General features: G+C 37.7%; 1 long non-coding RNA gene across 2 annotated transcripts in view; it reads left to right on the top strand.

Annotated features, from left to right (window-relative positions):
• Positions 1–22,356, top strand: part of LOC128143512 (uncharacterized) — a 33,072-nt gene extending 10,716 nt beyond the window's left edge. Inside the window, exon 4 of one of the 2 annotated variants that reach the window (XR_008235774.1) lies at positions 21,145–22,356. This is a non-coding gene — a long non-coding RNA (uncharacterized LOC128143512). Of the gene's footprint in view, positions 1–1,231; positions 1,680–21,144 lie in introns of those variants that run through there. The other variant, XR_008235775.1, reaches the window with a different exon arrangement.
• Positions 22,357–23,721: the final 1,365 nt, after the last annotated feature.

Here is a 23,721-nt window from a genome sequence, read left to right as displayed (position 1 = left end):
ATTTTGTGAGGATTTCCAAGATCATGCGTTGATAGATGCCAACAAAGAAGAAGGGGTCAAAGATCATCTGCTGACAAATGCTGACAAAGGAGAATAGTGAGTAATTCATGACAATTAGATTTTGCGAAGTTTCAAAGATCATTTGGTAGCCATAATTTACTACAATTGGCAAGGAGAGAGAAATCTTGATCACAGGTTAATCTCTATATCTCTGTGCATGTGCGATTTGATTTAGGAAACTTTGTAGTGTTGATTGTAGCAAATTTTATTAAATCACTCTGATAATTGGCTGATGATTAAATACTGTTAAAAATCATATAACCTCATCTTGTGATTTACCGTAATAGTGTTAATAAATCTTAAATTGCTGCCACCTCAAAGTTGTGTAGGATCCATAATCACTCATTCCCCAACAAATTGGCATAGTCATTCAATGGGCGGTTTTCCTTACCCTTTGTATAACTTCCATTAGGCATAAACCACTGACCAAGCCTGGGACTAAGTTTGGATCCAGCTGCACCTAGACTCCTCTCTGAGTTTAGAAAGCAAGGGGATCCATTCTGAACCTCGTGACTCAACAGGAGGGTCTCCCTTACCATTTTACACATCCAGTCTCTGTGTAAATAATTTAAAATCAATTCTAATTTGATTTTCCTTTGTATGTTTCTTCCATGTAGTAAGTAATAGAGTGAACCTTCTCATCGAACTTGGTTAAGTCACACTTTTACAAATTCACTTTAAAAATCACTTTTGCTAATACCTTTGACAGTGGTTCTTTAAGTGATCTAAATCATTCATTTGCGACACCCATCAGTGAAGGCGCTGTCTTGCCTATGTCCTTGGCTACCAGCTGGTCTTTCCTCATGGAGCAGCTCTTGCCACTGCCTGACAGCCTGAGAAGACCTTGCAATTAAAAACTGTGGTAAAAAGGGCACTGAATACCTCTGCATTTTCTATATCCTTTGCCACTAGGTCACCACCTCTTTTGGCAGCAGGACAAGATTTTTTTCTTGGACTTTCTTTTGACAGCTGACATACATCTTGATGTCCTTCTTTTTGACCTTCACACCCTTTGTTAGTTTCAACTTCAGTCAAGCTTGGGTGTTCCCTATATGCCCATGTGATATTTCTGTTACTCTTTGGCAGGCTGCAAAAGAGGAGGCTTTGGGAGCTGCCTTCCCCTGCAGAAGGGGATCTCTGACTACCATTGTCCATTGTTTTCTCTTTGTAGTACTACTTCAGACATGGATTAAGCACAACTGGCCCAGGTAGATACAATCCCCAACAGACTTGCCTTTCGCATCTTCTGTTGCTGTGTCTGTGGCTTGTCTACAAATGAACATCTGCAGGTGGGGAAATCTGTTGCCAGAAGTCACAAGCCTCCAGTGTCTATTACAAGTCTCCAGTATCTGTTATGGTAAGAGTTCATCCTCCTGCTGGGCCTCCCCACTCCGGTACAATGTAAGGCTTGGGCTCTTCCCTCTAAACAGGCTCTGTGAAGAGAGAAACATTTCCTTCCCCTCACATATATAGATGCAGATCATGAAGCAAGTCACATCCTGAAATCTTCCATTACTTCATTAGGAAATCTGCTTGAAATAAGGACTGTTCTCTCTGAGAGCTGCCTATGCGTTAAACTCATCTCCTTATAGGACCAAGAGACTTCTAGTAAATTTCTGAATAATAAAAAAAAATGAGAATCACAGTTTGAATATTTTATTGCTTTTTTTCTGTTTTGTCTTGTTATAAAAATATTTTACTTTTTTCCCCCCAAATTTTATAATGAAATATTTAAGTGCAGGAACATAAAGTTACGAGAAAATATGTGAACTATAGAGATTAGCAAAACTATATAATGAAACTTCAAGCTTGTGCCTTATGAAGGTATTTGGGCTTTTGAAGAATGAATTAGAATTACTAATTTAAGCTGTGGCCTAATATTTTTCCTTGTAAAGTAATAAGGGACTGTTTTCCTGTTCCACTGCAGATGTACCCTGATCGTTTCAGGAATCTGTCACCTCACTCAGGGAAGAAAGGAAGAATTAGCATTATCTGCTAATAATTGTGACCCTTCTAGTTTTTTGAGCGTTAAATCTTGTGAAAATAATTAGAGACAGTAAGAGATTTCACTGCTATTAACTTCAAACTCTGCTTCTATCTAAAACCTGAATGCTGGGTTCTAGTCTAAATTTAACTTGTCTTGTCACTACAAATCCCTGACTTGCCACACAATCATTTTTCCACCTATTATATGAGCAAATGATACCTGTTAGTGCCAGTCACATTCATCACATTTGACCTTATTAATCATATAATACTTTTTGTAACTCTTTAAAACTTAGATGCAGGTAATCATCAATATTTTGTTCAAACATGCAATGTTGAGTATTTTTAAATTTATCTAGAATGAGATAATTTTTTTCAAGGACAGTGAAGAAATAAAACTGAAGAATAATCATTGTGACATGACAAATGCAGTGTTACAGTAACGAAGTATTAATGGTAATCATGGTACATTATAGAAACCTATGATGCTGCAACATTGGAAGTTTAGACCTCACCTTTTTTTTGGTGCAATACTGAATTGTACTGACAGTATCTGGGTACATTGCAGAAATGTAATTTCTTGGTTATTCTAGTTTGATGGTAGAAGATGCAGAGATACTGGTTCAGCAATATCCTCCAAGCTTTCTCACTCTCCTCAAACAGCCATGACCTGGAATCATCCTGGAGGTCACATTTACTGTCTTGAAAGAGAAGACACACTTTTTACTACACTCAAGCTTCTTTACTACCTACAAAGAGTCATACTGTTAAAGTGACCTTTTTTCCCCTCTGGTTCTTGTAGATAGTGAAAACGATTAATGCCATTTTGGACTGCTTTGTGTGTCCCTATGTATGTGCTGGGGCAGGGGCAATAAAAAGGCAAGACAGAAACATCTGAGTAGATGAGTAGTCCCTTCAGGCCAAGCAGGGGTTCTGCTTCTTATTCCAAATATCATTTTTCTTTTGATCCAGTCAAGATAAAATATGAAATGCCTACAGATTTAGCTGGAGCTAAACTGAAGTCCTAGCACCATCCAAATGAGAGGTTTGCACCCCAAAAAGCTAAAAAAAAAAATTTTAAAAAATCTTTTTTTCTGCTGCCCTTTCAAACTAAGATTCTAGCTTGAGTGGCTGCACTGTGGTTCAGAAGAGGATGCACTGATCAAAGATACCTGTTTTCCTCTTTGCTTTTGGTTTTGGTTTTTGATATTTGTCTGATATGTGGAAAAGGTGCATTCAGTCACCTCAAACTAAGAAAATCCTAGGACATTTCATGTGACCCCACTATTAGATTATTAAGCAAGAGATAGAAAATGGCTACAGTAGACTTTGTTCAGGGGAGAGCCAAGCAAGTCACATCCTATGGGAAGAATGGTGTTTATCACTTCCTATTGATTCTCTACCTCCCTATAGAACAGGCACACAACTGTCTTAGGCAAACTCTTCCACTATTCAGAAGTTCGCTTTTCTCTCTATTGACTTTCTAGGGAAAGTAGACATTTAAGTTAGGCTTCCTCTCACCCCTCCCATCCACTTTAGATTATTAAAATTTGAGTTAGTGATAAAGTTAAGCTCTAAAGTGAGCATACTGTAATATTCAGTGTATTTTATTAACTACAGAGTAAGGTTAAAGACTAGAACAATAACAAGATAGATACACAATGCCTAGAAAGACAGAAATGCAAAATATTGAGCAGAAAATGTTTCTGCAGATAAGTTAGCATGAAACAGAATGGCCCTGCAATGTGACTGCTAGAAGAACAAACTATGGCCTATGTGGTACAAGGCTGGCTGTCTTCTTCAGATTTGTTCTTTATTCCCTCTGTTACACCAGAATAATTATGTGGGACTCAGCAGAGTGCTATCCCACTAACTAAAGGCAACATTTATTTTTCTAAAATTGTCTCTGATAACTACTAGATATTATGCTTATTTTCAGTATTTTATATATTACTAGCTGGTTTGCAATTGTCAGGTGTTAGATAGTACTTGACTCTATAAAATTAGCATACAACAGCAGTAAAGTGAGACATTTTAGAACCATAGTGGGTCATTGTCTGGCTTGTTTCTATGTAGTAGTGTATTACAGCACTGAGGAGTTCTCAAAATTCATTTAGCTAAGAAAAACAGAAGCTAGCTTTGCACCAGAAATAAATGCATATAGGAAACAGAAAGGTAGCATGGATGTCTTTAACAGATGCTGACTTTTCTCATAGCAATGTGGTTCTGATTTTAAAAGTTGTATGTTCAAAACCCCTGTCATAATTATTAATTTTCAAAAGATTTATTTTAAAAACCCATTTCTAATAAGTCATATTGGTTTTGGCTAATACCAAACCCCAAGAACTTTACTAATCATCAGAGCATGAGTTGACTGATGTATTTTCCTGAAAAAATATTTCAGAAAACAAAGTTAGGTCTGAGTTTCAAATAACAAGTAATTTCATTGTAATGCTGTAAACCAGACTGTGAAGAAACAAGTAATGGAAGATTACAAATTACTTCTCTTCTTTGTCAAGGTAGCTGGACAATAAATTACTAGTATATTCAATACTTTTTGGCAATAAAAATTCCCGTGTGGATACCAACTACACATAATGCTCCCAAATCTGGTGCATCTACAGTAGCTCCTACAAATATATCATAAAGCATTTGAGGTTGAGCCTTGGTGCAATCATGGTAAAATGGGATTGTTAAAACATCTGCAACTATGTGGGAACTGATAAGTGGAATTTATACTTGAGAATGTAATGAGAGTTGACACCTATTTGTGACATGACTGTATCATTGATTGCCTGCAGCATGATAGCATCACCATTTCTAGCAGGCAAAGATGTATTTGCTGAAGGTGAAAATGTCATTTAAACAGTTGATACCTTTCAAATAGTCTAAGCTAGATGCCTTGTACAGTTCTTGCCTTTTCAGAATAAATATACACAACTTGAAATTCTGGATAAAGAAATAATGCCTCTGTGATTATTAAGTCAAGGCAGACTATATACATTTGCAAAAACACACATGGCTATCTGTAGAGGAATTTGATTTGTAGTGGCAAAGATTCATAATCAAATATTGCTGCAAGTCTGTGTATAATAATTTGGCATCCTGAATATCTGCTTAGTTTATGTATCTTACAAATAAAAAACATGGAGCTGTTTTAAAAACAACTTTTCATTTAGACAGGATCTAACACAATCATATCCTCTTATACAATACCAAAAAAAAAAGATAAATTACTAACTTGCTCCCATATGAGAAGTAAAGAAGTATAGGTTCACAGCTGATACAAAAAGGAAGTTTGAGCATAAATTAAAAGCAATAGACACAGATGTAAATTCAAATTTTATTTTTATTTATATAAGAAATTATATTTAAGAGCGCATAAAACTAACTCTTCCATTCAGCCACATTTTTTTAAAGATAAAAATGAGGTGTTCACTAGCTGCCATATCTCCAGCTTCTAGCCTTGCTGCTCTATCCTCAAATCAGCAGTTTGTTAACAGAACAGCTCCTTACCTTCATAGGGATGTGCTAATTGAACTCATCAAAACTTCTGTTGTCTCCTTCTGTTTGTCTTTTTCTGAAACTTTCCTCTTTTCACTCTTACCTTCTTTCCCTATTCTCTCTCCATACCAAGATCTCATTCTTCATCACTCTGCCCTTTCTTGTCCTTCCTTTTTCTGCATCTTTACCTTTCCATCATGTTGATGCCAATGTCTGTCAGAGAGCCACCAAGACAGGTGTTGCTCCCTACAGGACAGGGAGCCAGGAGCCAAGCACAGTAGCACGGCTGGCTGGGCTGGGGCCTCGCTGGCCAGGACCTGTCCCTCTATCTGCCCATTGCAGCACTCCAGCCATGCCAGCTATTCCAACATGTCTCTGTAAATACCGTAAGATTATAGCTCTGCCACTGTACGCAGACTTCTAATTCCTATTTGTTCCCCATGCTGCATGCGTTGTGTACAGGCATTTGAGCTAGACACCCCATCATGCTGCCTTCAGAAAGGAAAGAGAAGAGCTGTGTCCATCACACTGTTCTTCCACACACTTTCTCACTGCCTTCCGTGCCTCAACTTCAGCCTCTGGTCACCATCCCCCACAGAACCTAATCTGATGCCATTCTCACTTAGTACAGTAAGTGCGTTGGCACAGATGTTCTTTCCTCACTTAATCGAGTGTATCCTATCTCTTCCCACTACTGCCAAATCCTCATAAACTGTCTTGTGGTCATAAAAAACAAAGTGCTGTCTACAGTGTCGGACACGTATGGACCTTCAAGAGGCATGTGCTCTTACGTGAGCCTTTCTCCTCATTCCAACAGACTAGAGGAAAATGTATTCGGGCTCTGATGCCCTTTGCCCAGCCCCCAGGGCTCTGTAGTCACTCTTGATGCACTCAGAGCAGTGTCTTTGGTGCCCATGTGAAAGAAGAGCAAAGGCACATAGTCTGAGGTCAAGACGGGCTTCAGCAGTCCCTCCACACCTTCTGGGATCTGAGACCTAGTAAGCAACAAACCTCATGAAACAACAAGTCAGACAAGAAGGTGGGTGTCTCCACTCCCTGCAGAAGGGAGTCCCAGCCCCTACTACCCACTGCTGCCTCTCAGTGCCAATGTGTATATCTGTTTCTCTGATGCAAATCAGCAGACAAAGAAGGAGCCTCCCTTCTATTGCCAGAAGTCAGTTTTCTAGGCTCCCACATCTTGTGAGTCTCTGGCCACTAACCATTCAGCATAGACATTGGACTGAATCCTCTCTTCTGCTGAGGTCCTTTTAGTGCAGGGTAAAGAGCAGCTGGATTGTTCAGCACTGTATGGAGCAGTAAGTTTCGAAGGCTGTAGGGGCTGAATGTTCTCACTGCTGAGGTCTTGCATGACAACCTCCTGTTTAGCTGGGTTTTGGTAGAAATAACATCTGTCTTATCTAGTGGAAGAAAGGACTTAGCCACATGTCTTCAGGAAAATGTTCGAGGTGGCAAATCCAGAACAGGTTGAGATTTTAAAAAATACTGTTTTCTTAACTTCTTTGATTGCCTCCTGACTCTTTTGCACATCTGTCCCTCACTCCCCTGTCTTTTGTTTGGGCAGATTCAGCTGTGGAAAACAGGAGCTTAAGAGTTCAACAAATGTGATACAGAGAGTTATGGTACAAGGCCTTTCTTATCTGAAACCTTGACTATTTCTATCTCACCAGTTCATGGATTTCTCTTTTCTCCTCCTCAAACCTGTCTCACTTTTACATTTTCCTCTGGTCTCGTTCAGTCTGCTCCTGCCTCCCAAGTACATTTCCCTCTCTCTTTTGCACTTCTCTCTCAATCACACAGTGGTTAGAGTACCTTGCTTAGAAATATGAACTCCTGAAAATTTGGTTTTTTCTTCCAAAGATTAACTCTTCCTGTCCATGTGATAAATGCTTGCACCTTCATGCCCCCAACAGGGATATCCTTGAAATTCAAAGTAGTTACATGTTATTTAGGTACTGCATTGAATTCCAATACAGTCAATCCATTTTTCATTTACAAGTTTGAGAAGTATAAGTTGTAATGACTTCAGTTCTATTCTTAGCACTCTTCCCTACTGTTGACGTTGCTACTCCTCCTGTCAGCAGGAAAAGCAAGGGGAAACCATTTGCTAATGGCTAAAGCCCTTCTGAACAGCATATATTTACCCTTTTTCTGTGCTGCCCTGAATGTCAGGTAGTCATTCACACCAGTAAAAGTAAATAGATCAGATACAATTAGAGAATACACAAAAGGAATAATAGATAAATGAGCAAACTGATTTTTGGATCAAGCCTTTTGAGTGTAGGATTATCTTTGTGTATATTTCCAAAATTAGCTCCATTAAAATATCACTTGAAGGTATTTAAGTATTTATCATTTTTTCTACATGTAAGAAATAAGACAAATGCTACTTTAATAGTAAAAAAACTAGATAGTAAAAAAAAGTTGCAGCACATCTTCATTTTTAAATATGGTTCTTGTAGATGTAACCAATGAATAGGGTGTAAACTACAGAAGTGATAGTATTAGCACGTACCTGGGGAAAAAAAGATGTGCAGTACATGAGTATGGTGGAAATTGTTGTGATGATGGGGAAGGAGTTACCTGGTGGAACAAGATGGAAATGATAAAGAGAATTTCAGAACTGCTGTAAGAACATTATTATCTCTTCCCTGATGTTCATTTTTATTTAATTAGCTAATCAAAAGTCCGCAATGGTTATATTTACTATTAAAAAGCATGACAACAGTCCAAATGTAAAAATAACACCTCTATCACAGTATCAGTGTTATTATTTTCAAATATCCTACAGGGCCAACACGGAATTTTTCCCTCTTTTGCTGTATTCCTAGGGTTTACACAGTTCACAGGAAAAGCAGGTCTAGAATTTCTTGTGCCTTAACTAGTTCTCACAGAGCAATAAATAGGTCATGATTTATAGAAGGAGGGGGAAGGAAAGACATTATAGCCACAAAGGCTTGCTGAAGAACGGCACATTTTCCCACATGCTAGCAAAGTATGATTAGCACTTCATGGCTGTGTAGCCCACACTTCTCAGGTTGAGGCTGCTTATGCCCTGGTTCAGATTCCAGCATGGAGTTGTGAGCAGGTACAGGGCTTGCTCATTGACAGCCCTTGCAAACTGTCAAATTTAATAACACAGGCTATGTCAGCCAGATTGTTATACTGAGTTCCATGTAAAGAAAAAATAATAAGCAGTGTTATATAATATTATTCACCAGGGAATGATTTCTAGATGGAAATTGAAGTAACAGCTTTCATTTATGTTCTTATTCTTGTGGGTGACCCAGGTAGTGACGCCTACAGTTATGTTTGTCTGACACTTTCCCATTACAAAACTCTGTTTTCAGTTGCTTGTAGTTTTGCCAATCTTCAACCATATGAGCTGCCTCAGGCTTCTTTCATATTTATTTATTTATTATTTTGTAAGCTTCGACAAAAACAGGCATCTTCCTGTACCTGGCACGTAGCAACTTGGAAGCTTATCCAGAAGTGTGCAGTAACAGAAGCTGTTCTCACACTAGTTGAGACTTCCACATAATTTGCACAGGTTGTGTGAACTCATAATGGGAAGTTACAGTGATGGGAAATCTGCTGTGAGTGTATGAAGTGCTATTAAGTACTTTGAGAATCCTGATCTCCAGGAAAGTACTGCAAAAAATCATACAAAGGTGTTTGCCAAGAAATAAGAACTGGAAAAGCCATTAAGGGAACAAATAATTCTGCACTGGATATAGTATTTGGGTGAACAAAATTCTGATAATGAAAACAAAAAATATATTTAATAAGTAGCTGTTCCCTGTGTCATCCAAACTACTGATGTGTCATCGATCAGCAAGGAAGAGAGATTTTGGAACTACGGGAGTGAAAGTCTGAAGGTATGATCTCAGGTCTTGGACTGAGAAGGGAGGGAATGGTACTTTGCAATCACACAGGCATGCTCCGTCACGTGACAGGGAACATGCATTTGCCAGTTGATTTTAGTAAAGAGCTGCAGTTTCCCTAAATCTCTCTCCTCACTACATGCGAACAGAATACAATCCAGAGGTCTTGGGTGGGGTTTGGGGGTTTTGCTTTTCATTTTTTTTGAAGCAGTGGATTCTAAGTTTTCCATTTCCTAATTTTTTTGAATGTTTGACTTTGGCAATTCAAATGTTACACTTTTTAAATTCTCTTGTGCTTTTTTTTTTTTTTAATTTATGTACCATTGGAAATCCATGAGCTGTTTTATAAGAGAAATACCCATCCCTGCTGAAGAATGTAAAACCTGAAAGGTTTGACAAATTATATCTAAAAAAAAAATAATCAGCAACATGACCAGGGCAGTGATAAGCATGCTTCTTTCTAATTACATGACTGTATGATTATTCTAAAACCCATTAATACTACCTTGAGAGATTGTCTTACTGTATAATACTGCTTTGTGATAGTAGTTATGTTCAGAGCAGAGATTATTCACGCTCTACAGCAGAGCTGCAGTAGAAAGGTCTCAAGGAATGATCTTTGACTTTGGGATTTCTCTTCCATTTGAACTGAAAAGCCTTGATTTTACAGGAATAGCCTCTTGATTTCCCTTTGTGAAATCTCAGTTTAGAGAAGTACAACTTAAATTCCTGAACTGCAAGAACTTTAAGTTATAGTATCTGATATATACATTGCTCAGAAGTGAACTTTTTTCCCCCCATATTATGTAGAAATGTGTTAAGTAAAAATGCCTATGATTTAGTGGGAGTTCTTATTTTATTCTTGTTATAGACACTGTAAATTGGAAGTTATTTCCAAAAACAAGTAGTAAAACCTAACAAAGTTTTAAACTCCTCGTTTGTATTTTCCTAAGGACAAAAATCACTGTGATATTTTCTAGAATCAGGGACAAATACTGATGACCAAGCTTTTTAAAACAGACAATGAATGTTACAGGCCTAATTCCCATCATTTTAGCTGAAGTGGAACTTCACGTCAGTTGAGGATTTTTCCTTTCATGTCCAAGGTTATAAGTCTGAGAGGAGATCTCTCTGATGCTAAAGATATTCTCCAGGTGTTGCTACCTTTGGGTCAGAATAAAATTAGATTGTATGCCAAGCTCTTCATTCCTACCCATTATTTCTATTAATTAAGAAATTTTTCTTCTTTCCTCTTGTTTGAGGGAAAAAAAGAAACACACACACACAAAAACAAACAAACAGAAAAAAACCCCAACCCCCCAACCCCAAGATTTCTTTAACTGTTTATTCTTTGTATATTTTTGTCACTCCTCACTTCGTCTCTAAAGTATGTTTTAGCAGAGATTCTGCAAGCTCACCTCAGATTCATTTTTTTAAGTAAAGGCTTCTCATATGCTCACACTCTATTTTAAGGAAACCCTTGGAGTACACAGGATTTCATGAGAGTGTTTTACTCCTTTGTTCGAGATTGAAAATACTTTTTATCTTACAAATTTTATAGAGACTTTTTTCATTTACCAAAGTAAAAAAAGAAAACAAATAAGTCAGCTCTTCCCTTTAAAAAGCTAACTGTTGAACAGTTCTCAAACTATTTGGCATATGTTAGTTAGTAATATATTATTGCTAATTTCTCTGCAATACACTAGGCCATATTCTCTATTATTATGCTTTAAACACTAAATTTATACCACTTAGAGCAGATGTGCTCTTAGTCATATCCCTACATTTTTATTTACTTCATATGCAGTTGTTTTAAAGGGGCAGCCACAAACTTAATTCAGACCAAACCTTTTTCTTCTTTCTGTCAAAACACACAAGTTCTTCTTTTTCTCATTTCGCCACACTTGTGGAGCTGGAATGGATGAAGCTGTCTTTAGGGCAAGAACGGATCATGTGTTCTAAGCTGTTATGTTCAGGTTTTATTGCCTCATTTCCAACTCATCTCTTACTTTCTGCATAAAATCCTACCCAAAGCTTATCTTGGTACAAAATTTTAGAGCAGAGGGGTGGCAGTAAAGAAAGAGAGAGGGAATATAATAAAGAAAAATCAACCTGACTTTTTTCCAGTTTAACAAAGAAATGTAGCCTGTTAGTGAAGCAGGTCATTTCTTATTATCTGTAGGCAATTAATTCTGGCAACTATTTTACTACTTTTACAATGTTCCTGCTGTGAAAATACATCTTTATCAAATGTAGTGGGCAGCAGTGTAGAATTCCAAACAAAACTTGGGTTTGAAGATAGGTAACTATTGCAGCTCCATATCCAAAAATGTCATTTTCTTTCGGAGCCTGCATGCATTTTTATTCTCCTGCCCAGCTTAGAAAATGGAATGTTGATGGGACTGTATCATCCACAGTACCTTTCTTCATCTGTCTATTGCAAAACGTGTGAAATGGAATGCTCTGCTCTATCATTGATTTGTTGCCAGCATAATCTGCTTTATTCAAGTCACAGTCCAACTGTTTCTCCACCACCACGTTATTTCACAATTTCTCTTCCCCAAAGCTGACCATGCATTATGAACAAGTCAGATGTGTTCATTCGGCTTTGATTTTTATACCTCTTTTAAATCAATACCTCAGTGATTGATCTTCTAAAATTTAAGAGTCAGTGGACTGTATAACTGAAATGGCAAAGAGGGTAGGTGGTGGATTTTCAGTCCTGATTGAAATGAACACCAGGTGCTATATTGTGATTTTAATGATTCACAGAAACAAATTAAACATGCTGCAGTATCATTTGTTACCGTACCTGCTCTCTTTATTTGAATAATATATCGGGCCATTCTCACTTCTCAGTCAGATTAGGGACTAGCAGGCAACAGAGCGTATAAACACTTATTTAAACTGTCTTTTTACAATAAGTCCATTTCAGTTAGAAATGCAGCAATCTTTTTCTTAAGCTGTTTTCTTGAACTGATTACTTGTGTATTTTAGGCAACGGTACCTAAACATATAGGTGGCTACAGCAGAACAAAACAATGCTCTACCAGTCCAATATTCTGTTTATCAACAGTTAGCACCAGATGCTGCAGAGGGAGATGAAATTCTTCCAGTTGAGCAGTAGTACAATAGGATGGAAGTGGGGAATTGTTAACGTTGAAAAATATTAGTTAACATCTTGAGAATTAGTAATCTCTGTAAATTTCCTGAGCAGCTACATAAATCAAACATCATTTCGTTCCTATAGGATGTGTTATGTAGCTCATTTGAAGTTGGTGGCAAAATTTTTGTCACTGTTACTGATTCAGAATAAATTATTAATATGTCTAATTTTTTTGTTATTGCAATTACCAGGAGAGAGTTAGAAGCACCTAGGTGGAATTCTACATCTGCTCTTTATGTTATCTATACACACTATAGCTTTTCTTACTCTTTTGTAAAGGGAAATATTTCTTCTAGACTACTTAAAATAATCCTATATGTCTCCTGTCAAGAAGAAAAATTCTGCGTGCCTAATGTTCTAATCATAACAGTGTACTTGAAAGCACATAGGTCTATTCTGTTTCTAATATGCTACCTTGAGTTATGATGATAATATTTGACAGTATCTGATTATTGTTCTTTCTTAGTATATTGCTGATTTTATTATTTCTTTTTTAGCTCAACCTCTATCAAAAAGCTTTAGGGTGGAATACAATTTATGTAGTGTTAAACCTCAGAAGTTTCGATATTTTCCCTTAGCTTTTCATCTAAATTCCTTTAATAATCAGTTGAGAGAACTGGCATTTAGAGGTTGATTCCTTTTGTTCAAAGATAAAATGAACTAATTGTCTATAAAGGGTTTCTGTCTTAAACTAAACCACCTATAGATAGGATGAAATTTAAGTATGTGACTTATTCAACCGATTTCAGTTACAGCATGGTTAGTTGAAAGGAAGAGAAATAGAAACCTAATGGCTGTTGCCATATTAAGGGACTGGATGTTTATTTTATGAAGAACAAAACAGTCCTCAAAACAATTACATTAACTTAAAAAGCAAATTAAGAAAACCTCAGATTAACAGAGAGGTATGGAATAACACACCTTTGTATTATGTGTAATAAAGTATTCCTTCTACTTCAGATTCAAGATTCATGTCCCACAGTTTGCACAAAAGGCCTTAGCCACAAAAGATTTGACAAGATCTGTAATCTTCCCTCCACTGAGAAAGCTGTGGCCAAGAAAAAGGGATGGATGGCTGGACATAAATGGAACAGAAGAATTCAGAAGTGTTAATTAAATCTGGTTTAATAAGAAACAAAATAGTTGATTCTCTTCTTCAAGTAAATCTATTTAAAGTAAGTGGGAAGCTACATTAGTAAAAGAATATGCATGCTCTGTTTCCGCCAGCCAGCTGGAAGGATACTGAAAAGAAAGCACAATCACATCTTTATCTTCTTGGAATTGCCTAGCTGGGGTTGTTTTGTTGGTGGTGGTGGTTTTAAGTTTGGCAGACCATGAGATGACATCTTTTCGCGCAACACTTCTCTGGGGCTGCAAGCATATCATGAGCTTTAGGTCCATGTTTAGGTGCCAGTTTCAAAAATTTCCCTGAATAGTGAATGACTAGAGGGAGACAGTGATTTAAAAGTTTACAGTAGTCCAGGTGCTCTGAATTTTCTTCTGAAATAATTCATTTTTCTACAGAGGCTATAAAGAAAACCTGTAATATATCCCTAATTTAGGCCTCCTAATATTTAGACTCCTAATATTACTTGGTACAAATGGGCACGTTGACTTTCAGAGAACCTGACTATAACTGTGTAAGAAAAGGTATCCCACAACTGAAAAACAGAATTGAAAGAAATGTCATTTTGGTTGTTTGGAGAGTAGCGGAACAAGCATTCTACAAAGCTGTCAAGAAGTTGGATAAACAGTGTCTAACTGGATTAACTAATGTCTAATAAAAAGCAGAGGAAAAAGATAAAACAAATTTTGACTGTACGTCACCATGACTTTTTCTATAGTTTCTGTCATTATTGTTTCTATAGCTGAAATATGAAGGAAATGTGGTTATGATAAACACTGATAGCTTTTCATCAATGCCAGTAATGCAAATCAGTTGGGACTTGTGTATCCCTGCTGGGAATTCTTACAAGGAGAGAAATTGTGATAAAACATACACTCAGGAACTAAAACGAAGGCTGAAGGTTCTACTAGAGGCTACAATTGAATACCACACTGAGGAGAGTATCTTTCCTTTTACACAGAGGTATAAAAGCTTCAATCATGTAAGTGTTGAATCATGTGATTAATTGTAACCATTGTAGCTGGAGTACTTAATATTTTTTAAAGGTGTAAAACTATTTGGCCTGGGTCAATGGGTATGAATAAATAGAATTCCTATGTTCTTTCCCAGAAAGATAACCATACTGTACACATGCTGACAGTTCCTCCTTTGCCTCTTACTATATTTCTTTTATGTTTGCTCTGTTCAGAGACTATACTAGACTTCGAGACACTATGGAGAAGCTTGCAGGGAGTCACTTGCTTTCTAACACCGACGTAGAGAATGCTTCACATATTGTATCTACCCTGATGGGAGGTCACCCTGCTCTGATGGTCTCCTCTTGAAATGGGCTCTGGGTAGACTCATATGATGGAAATCAAATAGCTGTCTGTACTGTGTCTAGCAACTAAGGTGCAACTTATTAATCAACAGCAGCAATTATTTTTCTGTAATGGAAAATTGGTATCTTGATAAAGTTCTGAGAGCTGAAATTCACATCCAATTATGAGACACTGAGAAAATCCACAATCTATTAACATAGATTAAAATATGAATTTAAACTATTTTATATGACACAAGAGTTGAGAACTGTAAAAAACATTTTCGTATCGGTACCAAAGCTTCTTTACTGTTTTGCGTTTAATAGAAATGTTGTCATGAACTATTGTGTTCATATAGATTACAATAGAAAAAATAATAAGGAAATTTTAAAGGCACAAGGAACATTTTTTCAGGGAACATAAATGTAAGCCAGCGAGGACTGAGCACTTACTTACTTACTATTTGTGTGTTCAGAATTATTCACCTAAAACACTTTCTCGTAATAACCACTTTTTTCCCCTGAAGTTTTATTTCCTCTTCAGTAAATTATTCTATTAAATAATGCTTTTTAAGCATTTTCTTTCAAAATTAATATTCTGGTGATTTTGTGTGCTGTGATTTATAAACCTTGGAAGAAAAGAAAACCAGACGCGTTCTCCTCAGCTGAAGACCTTGTTAACAGGTATCCCACAGTTTCTATTTAGTCCATTTAATGGCTCTACTGCAAGAATAATTTGTTGATTACCAGGTGTTGGCAAAACTTGCTATATCTGATAATGTGATGAATATTGCATTCTAAAGGCTTGATTCATCATTGTGTTTTTCGAGTGCCATCTGGATGTCTTGCCTCTGCAAAACCTGCTGATAGAAAGCCATGTTTTAAAAGTTCTCAAACTTACTATATTTATCCGGTCATGTCCCAGTGAAACACTCTGTGAAGCAGAGCTTCTTTATAATTCGAGAGCCTTCTACGCACCTGTTTTTTATATCTATATAACTTCAGTTAGTCATTTTACATTAAAATTTGACAATGCAAGCTTGTTAATATAATTTTTAAATGTTTTAATTAACTGGATCGATCTATGCATAAAGATGGGAAGTTGCACACAAACTCCCTTGTCCAATTCTTTCACTGCACAGCTTTCTAATATATAGCACTCCTAGCAGCCTGTTCGTTATGTTTATGCAACAAAAATTTCTGTATATGACAAACTAGAGAATAGTTGGAATATATGAATAAATAGCTTTTAGAAAACAATGTGATCACCAGTTCATTCATAGCATAAGTAGATTCTGAATCTTTGTTTTTACTGCTGAAAAGAAATGCATTAGATCACTGCATCAGCTGGCAGACACAATGAAGATGCTTGTGCTGCAAAGAAATAAAATCTGCTCTTTGCTTAAGCTGGAAATACAGTAGTGTTCTCATCAGTTACCTGAGGCAGCCACCCAGCATGTGGATTGCTTCCTAAAATGGATAAATACTTTACAGGTAGAACATTTTCAATAACAGATACTGTTCACCCGGTATAATTTAGAAATACTGAGATTACCTATACCAGTATCTCCTGACATTTTAGACACACTAGATTTCCTGTGTACTCCAGGTGGGGCATGGCCGTGGACTGGGTGATTTACAAGGATGAATGCAACAGCATGCATAGTTTTCTGGAGGTTATGTGTGAGGCAGAGGGTAGAAGCTGACCTTGTAATTCCCATTTAAGAAAATAATCCTTTAATAGGTTCAAGCATCTAAGTGAGAAAGGTGAAGGTTCAGGAGCAAAGCAAAGATTTTTGAAAGGACCACAGTATTTTGAAAGCCTGTTCAGAAATGCAGAACTGTCTTATTAGCATAACACTTAGTGAAAGCCAGGCACATCCGAGCTCTTATGAGGGTGATACCACTACTCCTTACAGAGTTTAGATGTATACCACCATGCTGGTTTTGGCTGGGATAGAGTTAATTTTCTTCACAGTAGCTAGTATGGGAATATGTTTTGGATTTGTGCTGAAAACAGTGTTGATAACACAGGGATGTTTTCATTACTGCTGAGCAGTGCTTACCCAGAGCCAAGGGCTTTTCTGCTCCTCACTGCACCCCACCAGCGAGGAGCCTGGGAGGGCACAAGAAGTTGGGAGGGAACACAGCCAGGACAGCTGACTCCAATTGACCCAAGGGATATTCCAGACCATATAATGTCAAGCTCAGCATATAAAGCTGGGGGAAGGAGAAGGAAGGGGGGATGTTTGGAGTGATGGTGTTTGTCTACACTGTTACTTAGCGTGATGGAGCCCTGCTTTCCTGGATATGGCTGAACGCCTGCCTGCCGATGGGCAGTGGTGAATGAATTCCTTGTTTTGCTTTGCTTGCGTGTGTGGCTTTTGCTTTACCTATTAAACTGTCTTTATCTCAACGCACAAGTTTTCTCACTTTTACCTTTCCAATTCTTTCCCCATCCCACCGTGGGGGGGAGTGAGCGAGTGGCTGTGTGGGGCTTAGTTGCTGGCTGGGTTTAAACCACAACAACCACACATCAACTTCATTGCATTTTCTCTGTGAGGTTTCTGAAGGTCCTACCTTCAGAACTAGCTCTATGTTTGTGGAAAGTTTATATATGGAAGATGAGATGCTCAGGTCTGACTGCACAAGTGTGCGCTGGTTTTAGCTGGAATAGAGTTAATTTTCTTCATAGCAGCTCTTACGGTGCTATGTTTTGGATCTGTGATCACAGTACAGTCTATCACTGGATTTAGCCTGTTTGCCATTTAATAAACTGGTGACTGGTCAACATCACACTGTGATGTTAAGCTCTCCCAGTGCACTGAATAGGAGAACTTAGATGTCTTCTGTAGTGCTTGTTGTATGTGGCATTCTTCTGGTAAGCATCTGTAGGTCTACCTATAGACTTTTATCAGTTTAACTTCCCCACAAAAGCCTTTAGATGGTTTTGAAATTTTTATTTTCAAGTTTTGTTTTTCTTTGAACAAAAGACAAAAACATTAGCACTGACTCCTTATTTTAATGGCTTTACCTGTCTGCATGAAGTAATTAACAAGATCTGCTCTGTTGGTAATGGCTAAAAGAATAGTGAAATGGGAGATGGGAGGAATCAAAACAAAAAAACACATAAACCTGGTCAGAATTCTGTAATCATAGAATCATAGGTGTGTGTGTATATATATGTGTATATATATATATAAAAGAACATTCCATGTTGAACCAGGATAAAACTATTATACCTTTCAGTGCTAGTCAATACTGCTGCAGTCAAAAGGCATTACACAACCTCAGCAGCTGTGAAAGGCCACTAGTAATAAGTCTCCACTGAATTTTTAGAACAGATTTTCAGGGGTATATACAGGTGCCTAAAGAAGCAGATCAATGACTAAAGCTTTAAGCAAAAATTCCTAAGCAAGTTAGATGACTTATCCCCATTTAAATAAACTGAAATACAACTAGGAGTGCTACTACACTCTTCATCTTTCTTTATCTGTACAACAATTCATACTGAATGCTGTTTGCCTTTTCCCCATTTTTTTTCTAAAAAAATATTTTTTTTTCCCAGAAATAATTATTTTAAAATAACCTATGTAAAATGATTTTCTTAGGAAAGATTTCCAGACAATGGCTTTTCTATAAGCATTTCTGTGGTCTGGGGACCACAAGTTAGATTTGTGATGACAAAAGACATCATCAGATGAATCACCATAAGGAGAAGTGACATCAAAATGTTAGATTAAGGTGTCCATTTCAGACTGAAAGAAAAAAAATGGTTTTGGTGGCATGAGAGTATATAAGATATATCTGAACCTTAACCTGCTATCTATGAAATAATAAGACGACATTGTCTTTTCTTGTTTGTGTCTAAACCTGAGTGAGGTAAGAATATTATTTATTATTTCTGTCTCCTGTCTGGCATCATAATCAAAATCATAATGTTCTGTGCTACTAACATGGGTTGGTTTTCTTCTTGGAGTTTAATTTTGCAGTGAAGGAATTGAAAAGAGAATAGAATTAGGCAATAAATTCTGCATATCAATAAGGTGCGGAAAGAAGTGCAAGATATACTGCTTCCCTGTCTATAAATGAAGCTGGCTGTGCTGCTTCTATATTTCTCTGAAATCCCCAAAACTACATGGTGGGAGAGCTGTTTGAAGCCAGGTTTCTTGTGATACAATGAAAGGCACCACTGCAACTAGTTCATTAAACTGGCTCAGGAGAAGTGTGTTCAAGAAAGCACTCAAGAAAACACTCAAGAGTATTTCAAATTAAAAAAAAAAAAAGCTTTTAAGACAAGAAACATGTCTGTAATCTATTTATTTCCTTCCATTTTTCTAGACTTTTCCTATTTATCTGGCTGACCTGTTGGCCTGGAATCAGCAAGTGCAGTTCAGTTGAGACAGATTTTCTTTTTCTGATTTCCCCTATTGTGATTCTTCCAAGCAACTAGTCTTGCAACTACAATATAACATCACTAAAAAAATTGCATTATCTTGTGTTAACCCTTCCTCTACAGTACTGCTAAAAGGTTTCCTGCCAAATACAGATGTCTTGCATCTAGAATGACCCTGGGCAATTCTATAACCGGAGACATTTACTTTGTCTTCCTTTCAGCCTGTGATTTAAGAGGGGTTTTTTGTCTTTTTTTCCTTTTTTTTTTTTTTAAGCTTAATATTATTGAAATAATGTTTTCACTGTCTAAATGGATTACTGCAACTCTTAGAAAATCTGAAGAGCAGGTGGTCTGAATTGCCTACAGTTATCTTGAACAAGAATGCTATGAGTGCCAAGTTAAATAGTCTGAGTATAATGCTTAACCATTATTATTCTGTATCTTGTTAGTCATTTATACCATTCATACTACTTAACTCGGTCCTATTAATCTTTCCTGCTCAGTGCTTTAATGTAAGTTAGTTCATAACATACAGGTGGGCTCCCAGTTGACTCTTCAGTTCCCTTGAAAACAAAGGTCAAAATTACTATTTCTGATGTTGATACCCAATTTCTATCATAACCCTCTTCTGGTACAGGAATCCACATTACTCTGCTACTTATAAGCAGCAGATGAAACCGGATTTGTGTATAGTCTGTCCTGCTCATCTCAGCAGCTTCCTTTTATGCCAGGCTTGTAAGGGTGAGTGAGTAGAAGCCAAGGATCATAATAAATCCCCTCTTCTACCACAGTAACAGTTTATCAAATGTAGCATCACCTTCAGTGTGAACTTTTGAAGTGAAAGCCCAGGTGAGAGAAACAAGAATTTCCCTGGGAATACAATTTAAAACAATGTTTGAGATCTGAACAGAATATCCATGAAATATTTGGACCAAGAGCAGACACATTACAAAGGTTCCCAGGACCAGCCTGCAGATAGCTACCTCAATAAGACTACAAGTAACAACAAAAATTAAACTCCGGTCAAGGTATCTGTAGAGCAATGCATGCTTATCTTCAAGAAAGGAGTGCTGTTGGGGTTTTTTGTGTTTAAAATCTTCAGTGAAAAGACTGGAAAATACTGTGTTAACTGTTTCTGGTTTTAAAATTACAGAAATTATTCCTAAATGTGGCTCTACTAATAAAAGCAAGGAATTGGAAGTTTTCCACCTATTGTCAGTATGTGTATGAAATACCTTGAGGCTCTGTCATCCAACTGCTATTTAGCTGAGGTGAAATGATAGAGTATCTTTCAGAAAAGTGCTGCATCATTTGCTTATGTTTGTAACATCTTTGGCATCCACAGCTTCCAGAGTAAACTCCCTGTTGTGGAAGTACTAAATTCTAATCTAGTAGATGCCTAAGTCCTTTGTGTTTTGTATCTAGGTTTCTTTGGATGTCAGTCACTACTGTGTACTTTATTGGCAGAGCTGAGTGCCATAGCTCAGGCTTTGTAATGCTCAGCATCACAGACTTGAAGGATCTCTTTTGGATTCCTGCCACTAAAGCTTATCATGAGCACAGGAAACCTGCTGAGTCCCACACCACAGGTGGAATACACAATTGGCCTCGACTCAGGTTCTTTCACAGCTATCTCATATAATGTTAATGTGGCTTTTACCTTGCTCTGTGAATTCAAACTTCGATTATCATCTTTCACTGCAGATGGAGTCATGGAATAAGAGAGACTACAATGCTGTGTGTGTGCCAGCTGGCAGGGCTTGGTCTTCAAAGAACACACAACATAGCTGAAAGCCACCTCCATAACCACCCCGCTTCCCAAAACATGACCAACCAAAGCCTCTTTCCAGTCTTTCATCATGTTCAGACTGAGTTACAAACCAGTGTGTCTCATGACTTTGTGCCAGAGTTGATATTTCATTACTGATTCAAAGGAAGGGAGGAGCAAATGACTTGTGGTCTGAACTTCTTCAGAAATACACCTATCTTTAGCGTTTGCCTTTCTCAGACTTCGCAGGCCCATGAGTGAATTATTTCTGCCATAGTAAAAATACAGGAGTCTACCTCTTGACAAATATGATCTTGCATTTCTTTTTTCCTTAAAATCATGACAATAAATGTTTAGGTTGAAGGAAACACTTATTTGAAAAATAATAATAAAAACACCCACAATTTTGCCTTTGTGTACAGGTATGATGATGCAATCTTTAATTACATGACTGACCACTTTTGTGTTTTGGTTTTTTTTAACATTAGACCCTTTCCTCAATCAATACATAGGGCGGATGCTGCTTTCTTCATGGGTCACAACTAATCAATGTCGTTTTTTACCCTCTTAATTAAATTATTGCCTTATTTACTGCACAACCTCTAAGCCCTGCACTGAATAAAAATTATACATTTCCTTATGCACCTTACTAGGAGAGTCATTATCATATCACAGAGATAATAAATTATTTTCTTTTTCATGTGCCTTGTGAAGGCATGCAGACTTGGTATCACCATTTGCAGATGGAAAATTAAAGAATGGAGACTAAAAGTCCTAAACTGTCAAAAGTCTGCATTGAACTTCCATTCCCAGGTGCTCCCATCACTTATCCCTCGATCTGTCTGATTCTTCAGGGTATTCACAGTTTTATAACTCATATTACCAGTCACTTCATTTATAGGAATGAGGTTTTAGCAGTGTCCATGTATCACAGAATATGTATAAAGAAGGGTAAGGCCACTGCCATTACTGAGCGTCAGTGAAAAGTTTGATATTTTTCATATATATCTCTCTATCTATATCTACATAAAAGTTTGATACATTTTCTAGCTTTACTGGCAAACAGAAATAGTACTGAATTTTTTTCAATGTGTTTGGTTGATCAGACTCGTGGATCATTTCTTTATGTGATTCCCTGTTTCATTTACTATTGGATTTGTGAATATATCTTTACAGTTTGTTAATATAGCAGATAAAAAAAAAATCTTAAAAAAGTCAACAGAACACTTTCCAATTCTTTCAGGAATAAAATGTAAATATTTTATGGTAACATGGAAATTTTAAAATGTAAAGTCAAAACATATTGTTTTGACTTTTCCATTTTCTTAAAAAATGGAAAAAGATCTTTTTTCCTAAGAAAAGCTTTCATGTAACTGTCATCTATTAATTTATAATTATTTTTTTTTAATAATCCTTTTGAGGGGGAATCATAGAATCATTTAGGTTGGAAAAGACCTCCAAGATCATCGAGTCCAACTGTTAACCTAACACCACCATGCCCACTACCCCGTGTCCTGAAGTGCCTCATCTTTGCATTTTTTTGAACACCTCCAGGGATGGTGACACCACCACTTCCCTGGGCAGCCTGTTCCAATGCCTGACAACACTTTCAGTAAAGAAATTTTTCCTAATATCCAACCTAAACCTCCCCTGGCACAACTTGAGGCCATTTCCTCTCATTCTATCACTAGTTACTTGATAGAAGAGACCAGCACCCACCTCACTACAACCTCCTTTCAGGTAGTTGTAGAGAGCGATAAGGTCTCCCCTCAGCCTCCTTTTCTCCAGGCTAAACAACCCCAGTTCCCTCAGCCGCTCCTCATAAGACTTGTGCTCCAGGCCCTTCACCAGCTTTGTTGCCCTTCTCTGGACACGCTCCAGCACCTCCATGTCTTTCCTGTAGTGAGGGCCCCGAAACTGAGCAGTGTTCGAGGTGCGGCCTCACCAGTGCCGAGTACAGGGGAACAATCCCGTCCCTAGTCCTGCTGGCCACACTATTTCTGATACAAGCCAGGATGCTATTGGTCTTCTTGGCCACCTGGGCGCACTGCTGGTTCATATTCAGCCGGCTGTCAACCAGCACCCCCAGGTCTTTTTCTGCCTGGCAGCTTTCCAGCCACTCTTCCCCAAGCCTGTAGCGCTGCAAGGGGTTGCTGTGACCAAAGTGCAGGACCCGGCACTTGGACGTGTTGAACTTCATACGATTGGCCTCGGCCCATCGATCCAGCCTGTCCAGATCCCCCTGTAGAGCCTTCCTACCCTCGAGCAGATCAACACTCCTGCCCACCTTAGTGTCATCTGCAAACTTACCGAGGGTGCACTCGATCCCCTCATCCAGATCATTGATAAAGATATTAAAGAGAACTGGCCCCAATACTGAGCCCTGGGGAGCACCACTTGTGACCATCCACCAACTGGATTTAACTCCATTCACCACAATCCTTTGGGCTCAGTCATCTAGCCAGTTTTTCACCCAGCGAAGAGTACACTTGTCTAAGCCATGAGTTGCCAGT

The sequence above is a fragment of the Harpia harpyja genome, chromosome 6 (assembly GCF_026419915.1).
Source record: "Harpia harpyja isolate bHarHar1 chromosome 6, bHarHar1 primary haplotype, whole genome shotgun sequence".
Lineage (NCBI taxonomy): Eukaryota > Metazoa > Chordata > Aves > Accipitriformes > Accipitridae > Harpia > Harpia harpyja.
The sequence above is the reverse complement of the archived record's forward strand: the minus strand, read 5'-3'. Positions and strand labels throughout refer to the sequence as shown.